Source organism: Pogoniulus pusillus, chromosome 14, assembly GCF_015220805.1.
Source record: "Pogoniulus pusillus isolate bPogPus1 chromosome 14, bPogPus1.pri, whole genome shotgun sequence".
Lineage (NCBI taxonomy): Eukaryota > Metazoa > Chordata > Aves > Piciformes > Lybiidae > Pogoniulus > Pogoniulus pusillus.
The window spans coordinates 5,797,595-5,811,691 of record NC_087277.1 but is presented as its reverse complement, the minus strand read 5'-3'; the positions used below and the strand labels follow the sequence as shown (position 1 = coordinate 5,811,691).

At 36.4% G+C, this 14,097-nt stretch overlaps 1 long non-coding RNA gene across 2 annotated transcripts in view; it reads left to right on the top strand.

Moving 5' to 3' along the window:
- LOC135181027 (uncharacterized) overlaps window positions 1-13,631 on the top strand; it is a 30,188-nt gene extending 16,557 nt beyond the window's left edge. The window contains exons 3-4 of one of the 2 annotated variants that reach the window (XR_010304656.1): window positions 3,508-3,590; window positions 13,504-13,631. This is a non-coding gene — a long non-coding RNA (uncharacterized LOC135181027). Of the gene's footprint in view, window positions 1-3,507; window positions 3,591-9,623; window positions 9,703-13,503 lie in introns of those variants that run through there. The other variant, XR_010304655.1, reaches the window with a different exon arrangement.
- Window positions 13,632-14,097: the final 466 nt, after the last annotated feature.

Here is a 14,097-nt window from a genome sequence, read left to right as displayed (position 1 = left end):
AGCTTTACATAATCCTTGCAATTCCACTCAATGAGGATCTCTGCAGATGATATCTATATCTAGATTTAGATACAGATGATATAGATATAGGTATAGATAGATATAAACACAGTGATAATATAAATTTGATGAATAACTGTATAAAGAAACAGTGAAACAAAGGAAAAAAATACCTACAAATAAACTGACCATAGTGAAACAAAGGCAAAATATCTAGAAATAAATTTACCAATTGTCATATTAAGGAGATTCAATTCACTTTGAGTGAGATAATATCATAGAATCATTAAATGGTTTGGGTTATCAAGAACCTTAGTTATCATTTAGTTCCACACCCCTACTGCCATGGTCAGGGACACCTTGCTCTAGATAAGTTCACACAGAATCACAGAAATAACCAGGTTTGAAAAGACCTCTAGGATCATCGAGTCCAACCTATCACCTATCCCTTCTAATTAACTAAACCATGGCACTAACTGCCTCATCCCAGCTTTTCTTGAACCACCTCCAGGGATGGTGACTCCACCACCTCCCCTGACAGCCCATTCCAACGGGCAGTCTCTCTTTCCATAAAGAATTTCTTCCTAATGTCCAGCCTAAACCTGCCCTAGTGCAGTTTGAGACTATGTCCTCTTGCTCTGTCACTGTGTGCCTAGGAGAAGAGACCAACTCCTGCCTGGCTACAACCTCCTTTCAGGTAGTTCTGAACAGCCCTATCTGGCCTGCCTTTGAATGCTTCCAGGAATGAGATACCCACAACTTCTGTTGTTGATATGGTATGGGGCAACCTTTTCCAGTACCTCATCACCCTTACAGTAAAGCATTTCTTCCTAATATCTAATCTAAATCTACCCTCTGTCAGAAACTATTACACCTTATCCTATCACTCTACTTCCTGGTGAAGGGTCCCTCCCCAGCTTTCCTGTAGGCATTCTTTGAGGTTTGGGTAACAGTAGCAAAATACTCTACCCTGGGTTCAAATTGCTTTAGCAAGCCTACCATAAACTTGTTAGCTAGATCTGGTATTCCTTACATCATTATAAGATGTTGATTCTCATGCTGGGTCTTTTCCTTGTGCTATTCCACCCCTGGGCAGGTGACAACCTCCTTATTATCACATATCCTGATTTGACACTGTACCAGTTACTTCTCTCCCTTCTCTCCTGATAGCTACATGTTTGGCAGCCTTTCCACCCTTGGGATTCATTCTGTGAGGTCTCAATACTTTAAGAATTTATTTCATAAAATATGAATAAAAAAAAAAGTGGGAAAACCAGATTAGGAGACATTTAATTAATTCATTCAATAATTATATATATAACCTAAATATTGTAATTAACTGGAAAATAATAATTGCTGTTACCTCCCAGACTGATGGAATGATTATGAAGGAAAATGGCAGAATGCATGGAACTGAAATTGTGTCTCACAGGGAAACTGAGGCACACATTTCGATTACTGTTGTACTGAATGTCATTTCAACTCGTATCTAACAGATGGTTATATCCATGAAAACACCACTGTTTATCCTAACCAAGAAACAAATCACTTTCCTGAATTGAAGTCTGATCTTTTCAAGCATGGGCACTATTTTCATTCAGAAGAAGACAAATTTCAGTGAAAGTGATTATCTTACAAAACCCCCTTGCTGGGCTAAGAAAATAATGAGATGTCATCTTTTATATAAATAGAGGAATCGTTAATTCTAATTTACAGCTAATTGTTTTTCTGATCCAAAGATTATCTCGAGTATACACTTGAAAACATGCTGAATAAGATTGTCATTCAGCTAAAGATGATATATGTTAATGGTCAAATACATTGACAAAACTTAAGTTGTAAAAGTTCAATTAAAATTTATTAGCTTTAAAAGAATAATTCATATATTTACTTTTAGCACTGTCATATAAACGTGGAATGTGCCTAAACTGCCCTACAAAACTGCAGGTTTTATACACTTTCAACTAACTCCTCACATGTTGAATAACTTTAAACATCTATTTGAACTCAATAACTTTAAACAGCTATTTGAACTATATTTCATTATTGATACCACAAGTAGTGAATTCCCATTAAAAATGCATTCTTAATAAATCTCTCTACATTTCCAATCTTACTTTCTTCTATTACACATTTTCTAACTCTCAGTGAGTTAAAATATCCCCATTCTAATCAGTTTTGTTCAAGTGAAGATAGATAGTAACTGCTGCATGAGATATCAATTACTCTCTTAAAACCTGAGTTTTATGTTGAAGTATAATAATGTTAAATAATAGCATGTACACAACATAACTTGGCATAAACATCTTCACTACTGTTTTGTAGCAAAATGAGTTAGATTTTGCATGTGTGAATTGCCACTTATTTTTAATCTGTGAACATCAGAACTTCAGTTGTTTTTTTCTTTCTTTTGACTCATGTCTTTTCAATACCTGCATCAGAACATCCATGCAAATCAAGAATGGGAAAGAAAACACTTGGGGAAAAAAAATGATGCCTCTTGGAGGGGAAATGCCAAATGAGAGCAAATGTTAAGACTACATCAGCTGCTGCAGCTGTGTTGCTGCAGTGCTGCTTTCCTAGGGAAGATGTGCTGTCAACCATACCTAAAAAATGCTGAAAGAGCAGAAAATACCTTGCCCAGCAACATTTCACAGTAAATCTCTGTTCCTAACCATTATGTCCTATTTCTATAACTTCTAGGTTTTGGGGGTTTTGATTTTTTTAATGTAAGTAATAAAATAAATAAATCTGTCATCTATATATGCCAAGACCATTCATCAATGAAAACCTTCATTTTCTTTACAACAAAGTTGAGAGAGGTATTGTCATACAAGACCAACTGCATAGTCTCCTGAAAATAAGTTCTGGTCAGAATATCACTAAGAAATATCATGGGTGATAAATTGCAGTCAATCCCATCAAGCAAACTGCAACTTGGATTCTATGGATGAATATCCAACCTTTGAGTCTTTGAGCCTTTAATCTTGAATAGTCCTTTCTGAACACTGGACACATGTAATTTTCCTCAATTTTAGTTAAAAATATCTGAAAAAAGCACTTTGACTGAAGTGTTTGACTATTGTCTACCTTCTGACATATGACAGCACCTATGATGAGAGGCACGTGTTCCTGTGGTAGCTGCAATTCACCCAATAAATTTCCAGGAAATTTCTCTCCTTGAAAGGAATACCATATAGCCAAATACTCTGCAAACACTTGACTCATGTTGCTGCCTGGAATCTTGTGGATCAAGATTCTGTGGAACACAGTGGTCTTCCAGTTTGTGCATTTCATTTCAGGGCTGCATCACAGTTATTGTGTTCCTTAATGCTTCCTCTCAACAGGATTGTTTTCATTTTATGAGATGTTAAGAAATTAGTAATGAACCTTTGCTCTTTATACAACTGTAGCAGCAGGAAACATCTAAAGTAGATTACCCTGTTGGTAAAATTTTCTATTATCCTACAAGCAATTATGACATTTTTATTTTCTTCTTTTTACTAGAGAAAGTGCTCTAGTGAATAGAACTCATCGCTGTCTACCTGGAAGGACATTGTGGAGAGGCTGGTGCTGGTATCTTCTCACAGGTAATTAGTGATAGAACAAGAGGGAATGGCCTCAAGCTGTGACTGGGTGGATTTAGACTGGATATTAGGAAAAACAATTGCACAGCAAGAGTGGTCAGCCATTGGAATGGGCTGCCCATTCCAGGGTGGTTGAGTCACCAACCCTGGATGTGTTTAAAAGTTGTTTGGATATGGTGCTTCAGGATATGATTTAGGGTACACCTTGCAGATCAGGGTTATTAGTTGGACTTGGTGATCCTGAGGGTCTTTTTCAAACTGGATGTTTCTGTGATTCTGTGAATATTCCTCTGTAATTTAGTTTTATACACAGCTACTCTAGGACAAGTTTTTACACAAAAGGTAGTATTTTGGTTATGATTCCTTTGGTTTGTTTTTACTGCCTCCCTGTATGTTCCTGTAGAATTGCAGCTGTGATTTGCAGCTGATTTGCCTTAAGTCTTTCTACTATTCTAGGAAGTGGAGTCCCATAGCTTGGTTTTTTGTTTGTGTTTTTTTTTTTAAGTAGTGGAAATTGCCAGCTGAAATTTCCGGGTTTTATTGCATGCTGCTTTTAAATGCTTCCTTCTGGGAAGTGCCTGGATGCTTTTATGCAAACTCATCACATAAGAGAAATTTGTAGTAAAATAGTGGCTTCTCTCAGTGAGAAATGCAATTTTCAAAGGCATCAAGCATGGGAGATACCTACATTTAGCTATACATTATGACAAAGAATTTGGTTTCTAGCAGCAGGGGTATCTGTGAGCTATGAGCAATCACAATGCTGTTTGAGACTGGAGAGTATGCAATCTATCCTTTGCTGGAGATATGCTTAAGGAGTGGTTATGTTTCTTTGTATAAAAAGGTAGTTGGAACAATGACTGCAACTACACAAAAAGTGAATAGGGTGCAAGGGTGGTCAACAACTAAAAATACAGAAGAAAAAAAAAACATTAGAATGTGATATTAAAACCGATGCATATGTGTAATGGGGAAAAAACAGCTACAGAAGTACAGAGGCAAGAAGAAAAGCAAGGTAAGAAAGTCCATGATGTTCTGGAAAAAAAACAACAGATTTGGTTTGTGCCTCTAGAAAGATGATTTTGTCCTCCTTCATGCTACATGTTCTGAAAAACTGAATTTTGTGCTTTTCGTTTATATAATGAGGATTATGTCAAACATATTTCACGATTAATTTCTTCCTTGATTCAGAACAACTTGTAACCTGACATTCATACTAATGAAATAACAGAGCAAGGTGCTGTACTAGCTCAAAGACTCGTGAGCAACTGCTTTCATGGTTTAATTTCTAGAGCTATTATTCACTATTTAATTGATGCCAAATCTCCATTTCCCTGCCAGTGCCTAAGCATGGCTAAGGAGAATAATGGGCCAAAGTGCAGGCAATATGAATGAAGCTACCTTCTCTTACTGTGGAAAAGAGTATGAGGTGAATTAAACTGGATCACTTGCTTTCTAACAAGCAAACAGTGCCTGACCCCTGTTTTTTTACTGAAAGAGATATAACCTATGATCCTCTATAGGAAACAGTTGAAATTGGGTATCATGTTAGGTACAAGGTCAGTGTTGCACAGTGCCAACAATTCATAACTTAAACGTTGAGGCAGTCCTCTCCCAAACTGTTAACACTTCACACTTACTGAATGGAAACCACTTTCAAGGTTTCCAATATTAATTATCTGATTAAGTCAACTTTTCAGTGCACACCTTTGACTCTGAGATTCATCTAGTTTTCTCTAAGTTCTATCAAACCAGTGCTTTATCTCAAGATTTACAGAGTTGTTAAAGTAATAATAGATCTCATGATCCATGTTCCACAGGTTTAAAAACAAACAGCAAAACCAATAAATCAGAATGTGAATTCAGTTGTTCTCAGCATCTCTAGTTGCGGGTTGGTTTATGTTGCATTATTCACAGAAGTCAAAAAGCCAAATCAGTCTTTGTTTAATGAAAAAAAAAAATGATTTAAAATTGTACCAAAGAAGTTCCAGATAAATGAGTGCCATTGCTATGATTGTGGACACATCATGCAGGAAATTTTTAGTCTTACCTTAAAATATTAACTGGGTCATCCTTCTTGGTTTTCCCCTGACACAAGAGCCTAATGACTACTCTCACATTTCATTCTAACCTGTCATTATTAATATTTATCCTGACACAAATATTAAATACTTTGGCCATTTTGCAGTCAAAATTTTATAGGTCACATCCTGAAGAATGTAGAGAAAAGAATATGACAGAAAATCAAACTCAAAAATTAAATAGCCTCTTCCTTTACTAAAAAAAATCCTAAATTTAACTTCTCCAAATGGCCTTTGTTATATTCATCACTCTGCTATACAGAGAGCTGTCTTGCAATGAGTTTCACCAGGTTGAATGAACAGAAAAAATCAATTGATCCCAGTAAAAGCTTTGGATACTAGAAATTCAGGTGTTGGCTACAGTAGAATCATTTAATCATAGAATGGTTTAGGTTGGAAGGAACTTTAAGGATTATCTAGTTCCATAGGCAGGGACACCTCCCACTAGAACAGGTCGCTCAAGGCCTCATCCAACCTGGCCTTGAACACCTCCAGGAAGGGAGCAGCCACAACCTCCCTGGGAAATGTGTGCCAGTGTCTTACTACCCTCACTGGAAAGAACCCTTTCCTAACATCTAGTTTGAATCTCCCCTCTTCCAGTTTAATCCCATTATCCCTTGACCTGTCATTACAAGACATTGTAAATAGTCCCTTCCCAGCTTTCCTGTAGGCCCCCTTCAGATACTGGAAGGGCACTCCAAGGTCTCCTCGAAGCCATCTCTTCTCCAGGCTCTTGCAGTCTGTCCTCATAGCAGAGCTGCTGCAGCCCTCTGAGCATCTTCATAGTCCTCCCAGGATACGCTCTAACAGTTCCATGTCCTTTTTGTGTTGGGGGCTCCAAAACTGCACACAGGACTCCAGGTGGGTCTGAGGAGAGCAGTGTAAATGGGAAGAAATCCCGTTAAATGTATATATTTGGTTTGGCTGAGATGGAGTTGCCGTCCCTGTAAGTGTTCAAAAAAAGATTAGATGAGGCACTTAGTGCCATGGTCTAGTTGATTGGACAAGGCTGGGTTGGACTGGATGAGCTTGGAGGTCTCTTCCAACCTGGTTGATTCTGTGAGTCTATGATCAAAGTTAAAAGTGTTGGCATGAAACCAGAGAAAAAAAAAAAAAAAAAAAAAGAAAAAAAGAAAAAGAAAAAAAAAATGCTTATTTAGTCTTTAAATGAAGCAGTCATTGCCTGGCATCACAGAAGTGCTCAATGGAATCTACACACACTGACCAGTTTGTGCACAGCATTAAACCTTTTCCTTTCCAGCAACGTCAGATCTACCTACCATATGAAGAACAAATGTAAAGTACGTTCACACATATCCCCACTAGCAGGAAGAGAGATCTAGTCATGTTAGACTCTTGTCCAACCAATTATCTTCATTTCCAGTTCACATTTATATATCATCTCTCTCAATATTATAACCTTCTAGTCTTCTTTGATGACTTACATAAATAATAAGTTAGATCTATAAATTGGTCATTGACAGTTGACAGTAAAACTTCCTATATGGCTAGAAGCCAAATAAAATATTAGAGGTACTGATTTTTCATTCATATTCTTCATTAGTTAACATCTAATTGCAAAGAATGCACAGAGTTCTTATGAAGTCCAATGTAAGCTTTAAAACTTATGGCTTGTATAAGAGTCTCTCTCTCTTTTTTTACTCTGATTAAAATAAAAAAGAAAAAGCACTGACACACTTCTGACCCTAGAGGACATCAGGGACATAACTGAAGGCAACCAAAGGCAACTTAGCAAGATGCGCTCTTTAGACAATAAAACAGCAGCTCTGTTAAACTGGAACACAATACTGCTTCTTTTAAGCATGTTCTTGGTTTGCACAGATGTCTTCTAAATAATTGAAAAACAATCCTTTTATTTCTGTAATAAGGAACTGCAGACAACCAGGATGTACTGTGCTGGAAATTAATAGAAAATGTCATGCAGTTCAGCATCTTACGCAGTACAAGTTCTGACAAGCTGAAAGTTCTTGCATCCTTGCACACAAGTCAGGCTAGAAGAGATCTGAAGTCATAGCACTTATTTAATATCAAATACAACATCACAGAACCTTTGACAATTGATGTTCTAAGTGTTTGATTAAGACCTGAAAACAAGTCTGTGGGATCTATGTAGTTAACATCCCCAGAAACAAGAATTCCAACTTTACACTGTTTTTTGCCAAAGGAGTTCTGCAATTCAGTCAACATTTGCATTTCAGAACAACATTTCCTGTAAGTCTAGCAAAGAGATAGAAACACATATATCTATTATAATAAGGGTTATATCTTAGAATTATATCTAATCTAATAAGGGTTGCTCATCTTGGAGAAGAGAAGGTTCTGGGAAGATCTTATTGCAGTCTTTTATTACATTGAGGGGGCCAATAGGAAAGGTGAGCACAATCTTTTTAGCAAGGCATATTGCAACAGGACAAGAGGTAATAATTTTATACAAAAAGAGGGTAAACAAGATCAAAGGAAAAATTTTTCAGTGGTAAAACATTGGAACAGGTTGCCCAGAAAGGTGGTAAATCCTCATATCTGGAAATACTCAGGGTCAGTTGGAATAAGGCTCTGAGCAATCTGATCTGGCTCTGAGCAATCTGATCTAGTTAAGGATGTCCCTACTTACTGTGAGAAGATTGGATGAGATGACCTTTAAGTGCCCCTCCTGACCTAAAACATTATGTGATTCTATGACTTACAGCACAGAAGCAAATGTTGCACAAGTATTGAGTATCCACGAGTTAGATGTAACTGGATAATATTTACTCAATTCTGTCACATTGTGTGAATGATGTTTCAAGCAAACTCATCTTTGTCTTTCCAAAGCTACCTTAAAAATTACTCGATTTCAATTATTCACTTAGGTATTAATTTACAGAGCAGATAGAGAAAAGGAACTTAGAAGAAAAAAATATGAAATGCATGCTGAAAATTAAAGAAAAACCTCTCTCTTGTATGATTCCAAAGTTAACCAGGTGGTGGAGTTACCATCCCTGGAGGTGTTAAAAACAAAGCCTGGATGAGGCACTTGGTGCCATGGTCTAGTTGATTGGACAGGGTTGGGTGATAGGTTGAACTAGATGATCTTGGAGATCTCTTCCAATCTGGTTGATTCTGTGATTCTAACAGGTATACCTCCTTTACCTGTTTGTAAGCACCCTGTCAATGGACTAACAAGACTTCTAAGGCAAAATTTGCCTATGATTAAGGAGACACTATCAAGTTTCTTATGGAAAAAAAAATCTCAGGTGCCATTTTTTTCTCAAGGGTATATTTACCATTTTACATAAAATATGAAACTTTCACAGCAACTGACTCTAATACATACAGAACCTGACTGCAATTTACATCAGTTAACTGTACTGAATTTCATCATATTTTTACACCTTTATTTTCATTCTATTTCCTTTTCTCATTTTTCATCTTGAAATTATTGATTTGAGTTTTATGATAGCTGGGAAATGCATTCATCTCATTTTTCTTTCCTCCCACCCTTTTCTTTCTCACCTTTATTTCTTTAACTTCCAACTTTTACTTCCCACTTTTCTGTTCATGTTTTTTGTGTCATTTATCAATTGCAAAATAATACCAGATGTATTATTGTGTTAGTATAGAGATTTGTGTCCCTGACTTGCTATTGCACAGGTTTATGTTTCCAGTTCTAGCACAAAATGACATTTTGCACAGATTTATATAGCTTATGCATCACAAGAGAAGTCTGAATTGGCTGGCTGGTGATGTCAAGCTCAATTACTGATATTCTCTCACATAGATTGCTCTTCATAGACATTATCCATGTCTAAAGATGTCTACACTGTCATGAATAATACGCTTAATCTCAATTTAAAAGATACTTGACCTCAGCTTTGCCCTAATTATATTACATTGCATTTTACTCATTTATATAGCACTTTTAATACCAAGCACTGAGAGGCTGTTTAATTTTCAGAGGCTATCCTTCCATCAGGCTACATTACTTCCTCCCTTCCTACCTCAGAAGGGACAGGCATCTTACAGAGAAACTTGGCCAGCCTAGAAGAATGGGCTAGGAAGAACTGTATGAAGTTTAACAAAGGCATCTGCAAGGTCCTGCACCTGAGACAGCATAACAGAAGAGCCCAGTACAGGTTAATATCTATGTGACTGGGAAGTAGCCTTGATGACAGGGACTTGGGGGTCCTGGTGGGCAACAAGTGGAGCAATATAGGCAAAATGGACCTCGGGCTGCATCTGGAAGAGCATTACTAGCAGAGATAAAGATGTGGTTATCCAGCATTGCATGAAACTTGTCAGGCCATATCTGAAATACTGTGTCCATTTCTGGTCCTCACAACACAAAAAACATGTGGACAGACTAGGAGGATCCTAGAGAAGACAGTAAAGAGGATTAAAGCCCTAGAGAATCTTCCCTGAGAGAAACAACCACAAATGTTAGGTCTTTTCTCCCTGGAAAAGAGAAGGCTCAGAAGTATTTTACTGAATTGGTATTTGCTAAAATCAATCAAATTTTTTTACTTAGGAAATGTCAGATAATGTTCTTAAAATTTTCACTAAGAACATATTGAAAACAATAGGAGAAAGTGTAAAAGCCAAAGTGTTAACATTTTCCTGCAAGATAGGTCTTGAAAAACTGTTAGTATTACATATTGAGTTTCCATTGCTTTTCATCATATATACATTTTAATTACATTTATACATTAGCATATATACCACAGGATATTAGAGTACTTTTTAATGTTTAAATGATCATCCTAATACTAAATTAATCAAAGTGGAGGAAAATTCTCTGTATTAAAACTATTCTCAATTTCTGCAGGCCAGAGTTGCTTACAAATTAGAGTAGAAATATATTTCTAATCAGTTTGAACATTACTGTATTTTGATATAAGTGTGAAACAAACACCTTACTGACTCCTTATGAAATCATCAAGTGCACTCAAGACTGATGAGTCATTGCTTTATGGAACACCTTTCCTAGAACAAAAGCAACTTAATATTAGCACACTACAAAAACAGAGGAATCTTCCAGATCATCTTCTGAAGTCATCAAAGGCTTCATTTGTACTGAGGTGAATGACATGTTCAATGTTTTCTCATTTTTATGAAAAACTTTCAGTGAAATTAAAACTGAAACAGAACTGAGTGCTTGACAGACATCGTGATACACTTGTTTTCCTCAATATTTTAGCCCAGTGGATTGCTGGGACATGATCAGACTGGGAAATATAACTAAGATGTAGAAAAAAAATTCAATAACCAAAAGTATTTCTTACATGATTAGGTGACTAGTTTCAGACACCTACAGGCATGGGAAATAGCTGGAAACCTAGAGAGACCAGTCTAGTATAGTTATCCAAGTATGCCTCAGTTTTATTGAACAGTATTTTATTAGCACCTCAGTGCTCCCTGGCCATGCCAGGGTCTGCTTGAGTTACCCTCCCCCTGAAAATATAAAAATCTATAGCTGGGTATGTGGACAATAAAGGAGCAGATACATCCCCTAAGGGAAATGTTAGGGTATCAATACAGCCAGGTGCACTGGCTAGTGCCCTGGGTTAGATATCCATCAGTCACAGACATAAGGTTTCAATACTTTTATATAATCAAAGTTGTTATAGTTGAGCCAAATACCATCTTTAAGCCAAGCCTATTCAAAATGTTTTAAGAAATGCTTTCTTAAGAAACTGAGCTTTATGCAGAGGTATTATTGATATGTTAGGAGTTCTTTGCATCTGATTGTCCCAGGTTTCTGAGTCTGCAGAGATCCATCAATACTGTTTCACACAGGCAATATTCATCAAAAGATTAAGAGGCTCTGAGGAAATAATCTAACATGTTTTACAATGCTAAGAGCTATTACATATGTATAATGTAATATATGACTATTCTGGATTAATATACAATATTTCAGAAAACTCAACTACTCAGTGAGAAGTAATAACAACAGATGCAGAGAATAAATTTAGTCACTGAACTGCAGAACATGGGAATTTTAATCCAGCTTCAGCTGAAAGATCTCAAAAAAAATTAAGTACCTATTAACTATGGATTTATTACTTATGTCTCCATAATATATTTTTCTAAGTAGGACAATTTTTTTTTGGTCTGTCTAAAGCATAACAGTAGTGATGGAACATTGTGCCATTACTGAACATAGGACGTTTTAATGATGAAAACATGATTCACAAATTAGACATCTATGCAGATGTACATTACTTATGCATTGAATTATTTCTGTGTAGCAAAGAAAGGACAGACAGGCCCTTTTGACCCAAATTTGACTTTCATTTTGCTGTTTTAGCCATGACCTAATTTAGAGCTGCCTCATGCATGTTTATAAAATACTCAGCATTTTGACCATATGGTGCAGTTAGAGGCACAGAGCATCATTTGAACCCACTCTAGAATTAGACATCGAACGCTTTGTAGTGTTAAAATTCAAACCTAACTTTTTAATGCAGTAAATGCTATGTAACATACATGTAATCCTTAAAGCTCCTCACAATGCAATCCAGCATTAAAGCTTCAGATTCTCAGTAAAAACATACGTCTTTTTCTGAGCTCAGTAAATAACATCGCTCATGGAAACAGTATATGGCTGCTTCTTAATTCATATCTGTCCTGGTTTTGGCTGGTAGAGAGTTAATTTTCTTCCTGGTAGCTGGTGCAGTGCTGGATTTATTGTGAGAATAATGTTGATAACACAGTGATGTTTTACTTGTTGCTAAGTAGCACTTATGTCAAGAATTTTTAAGTCTCATATGCTCTGACAGTGAGGAGGTACACAAGACAGGAGAGAATGTAGTAAGGACAGCTGACCCAAACTGTCCAGAGAGTTGTTCCATTCCAAAGAACATCATGCTTGGTGTATGAACTGAATGGAGGTGGCCAGGAGGAGAGTATTGCTGGTCAGGCGCTGGTCAGTATGTGGGGAGCAGTTGCATTGTGCATCACTTGTCTTTTCTTGAGTTTTACTGAGCAATTGCAATATACATCAGTCGTCTTTTCTTGGGTTATCTTTCTCCCTCCTTTTGTTATATTACCTTTCATTAGTAGTATTAGAATTGTTGCGTTTCAGTTTAGTTATTAAGCCAGCCTGCTTTCAACCCAGGGATTTTATTTCTAATTTTTTATTATCATTATCCCCCTCCCCATCCCACTGGGAACAGGCACTAGTGAGCAGGAAGCTTTGGGGTGCTTAATTGATAGGGTTAAATCACAAAAACATCTAATTAACTACCTATAGAATTAAATATCTACTTCTGCCTTTGACATAGGACTAGCCTGCAATTACTGAATGACGCATTGTCTTTAATCAATAATTAAATGCATTTGCAAAAACTCAGCAAGGTAAATAATCCTACTTATGCTAAAACTGTTAGCTACATAAATGAATAGGCAAACAAAACTTGGAAGCCAAAAAATTACTCCATATTCACATATAAATTTACATGTGAAGTGGATGAAGAATAGTAGACCTGGAAGGAATCTCAAGAGACTATTCTGTCTTTTAACCTGCTGATGGCTGATTCTATTCTATTTTATATGGGTGTAGACCTTGTGATACACTTTTGAGGATCTAGTGAGAAGCATCCAACTCACTCCTAAGGAAGATATTTTGTGCTTTGTCGTACTTACTCATTTGGGCTTTCTTGGCACTACAATGAGGCACTAAGTCATAAGGTTTTTAAAAGACAGGTTATATGACTGCATTACTTCTGTTCTGTCTGCAAAACTTATTATCTATTGCAACACAATAATTGTGTTGGTTTGAGATGATTTCTTCATGAAAAATCTTTGGCTATTTCTCTCCTTTGTTTTATTTCCAGGTCATCCAGGTTTGCTAGATTGTTTGTCCCATGAGCTAAGAGATTAAAAGCAAGTTCACAGATACATAAATCAATGGATCCTCATTTCTCTCATTTTTTAAAGGGTGTCCCAACAATTATGTTTTCCATCTATGATTCCTAAATTCTCAGAGTGACTATTACTTGTGCTCTGATTTCACCAGTCAGTTCTTTAATTACACAGAATGAAAAATATCAGTCTTTTATTTATTCAAGACTTTTTTTTTTAATGGCTGGCTTTAACAATATATTGCAACTTGTAGGTTGCAGCTGGTATTTTAGTCAAAAATTATGCAAAAAAAAAAAAAAGTATTAAGCATATCCAGCTTCTTATCATCTGCCAATGTTTTCCCGGTCAGCCTAGTGTTTCATCATCATATCTCATGAGATATTATCATTTAAACACATGGAAATGTCTGTTTCAACTGTACTTTGCTATGTACTTAAATTGTGAAGCAGATGCTCCTAAAATGCAATTCCTCACATCTTAAATTTCTGCAGAGGAGAGGTACCAGTTTTCTTCTACTCCAAAGGAGAGAGTTTAGAATTCACCATCTCACAAGCAACAGTTCCTAC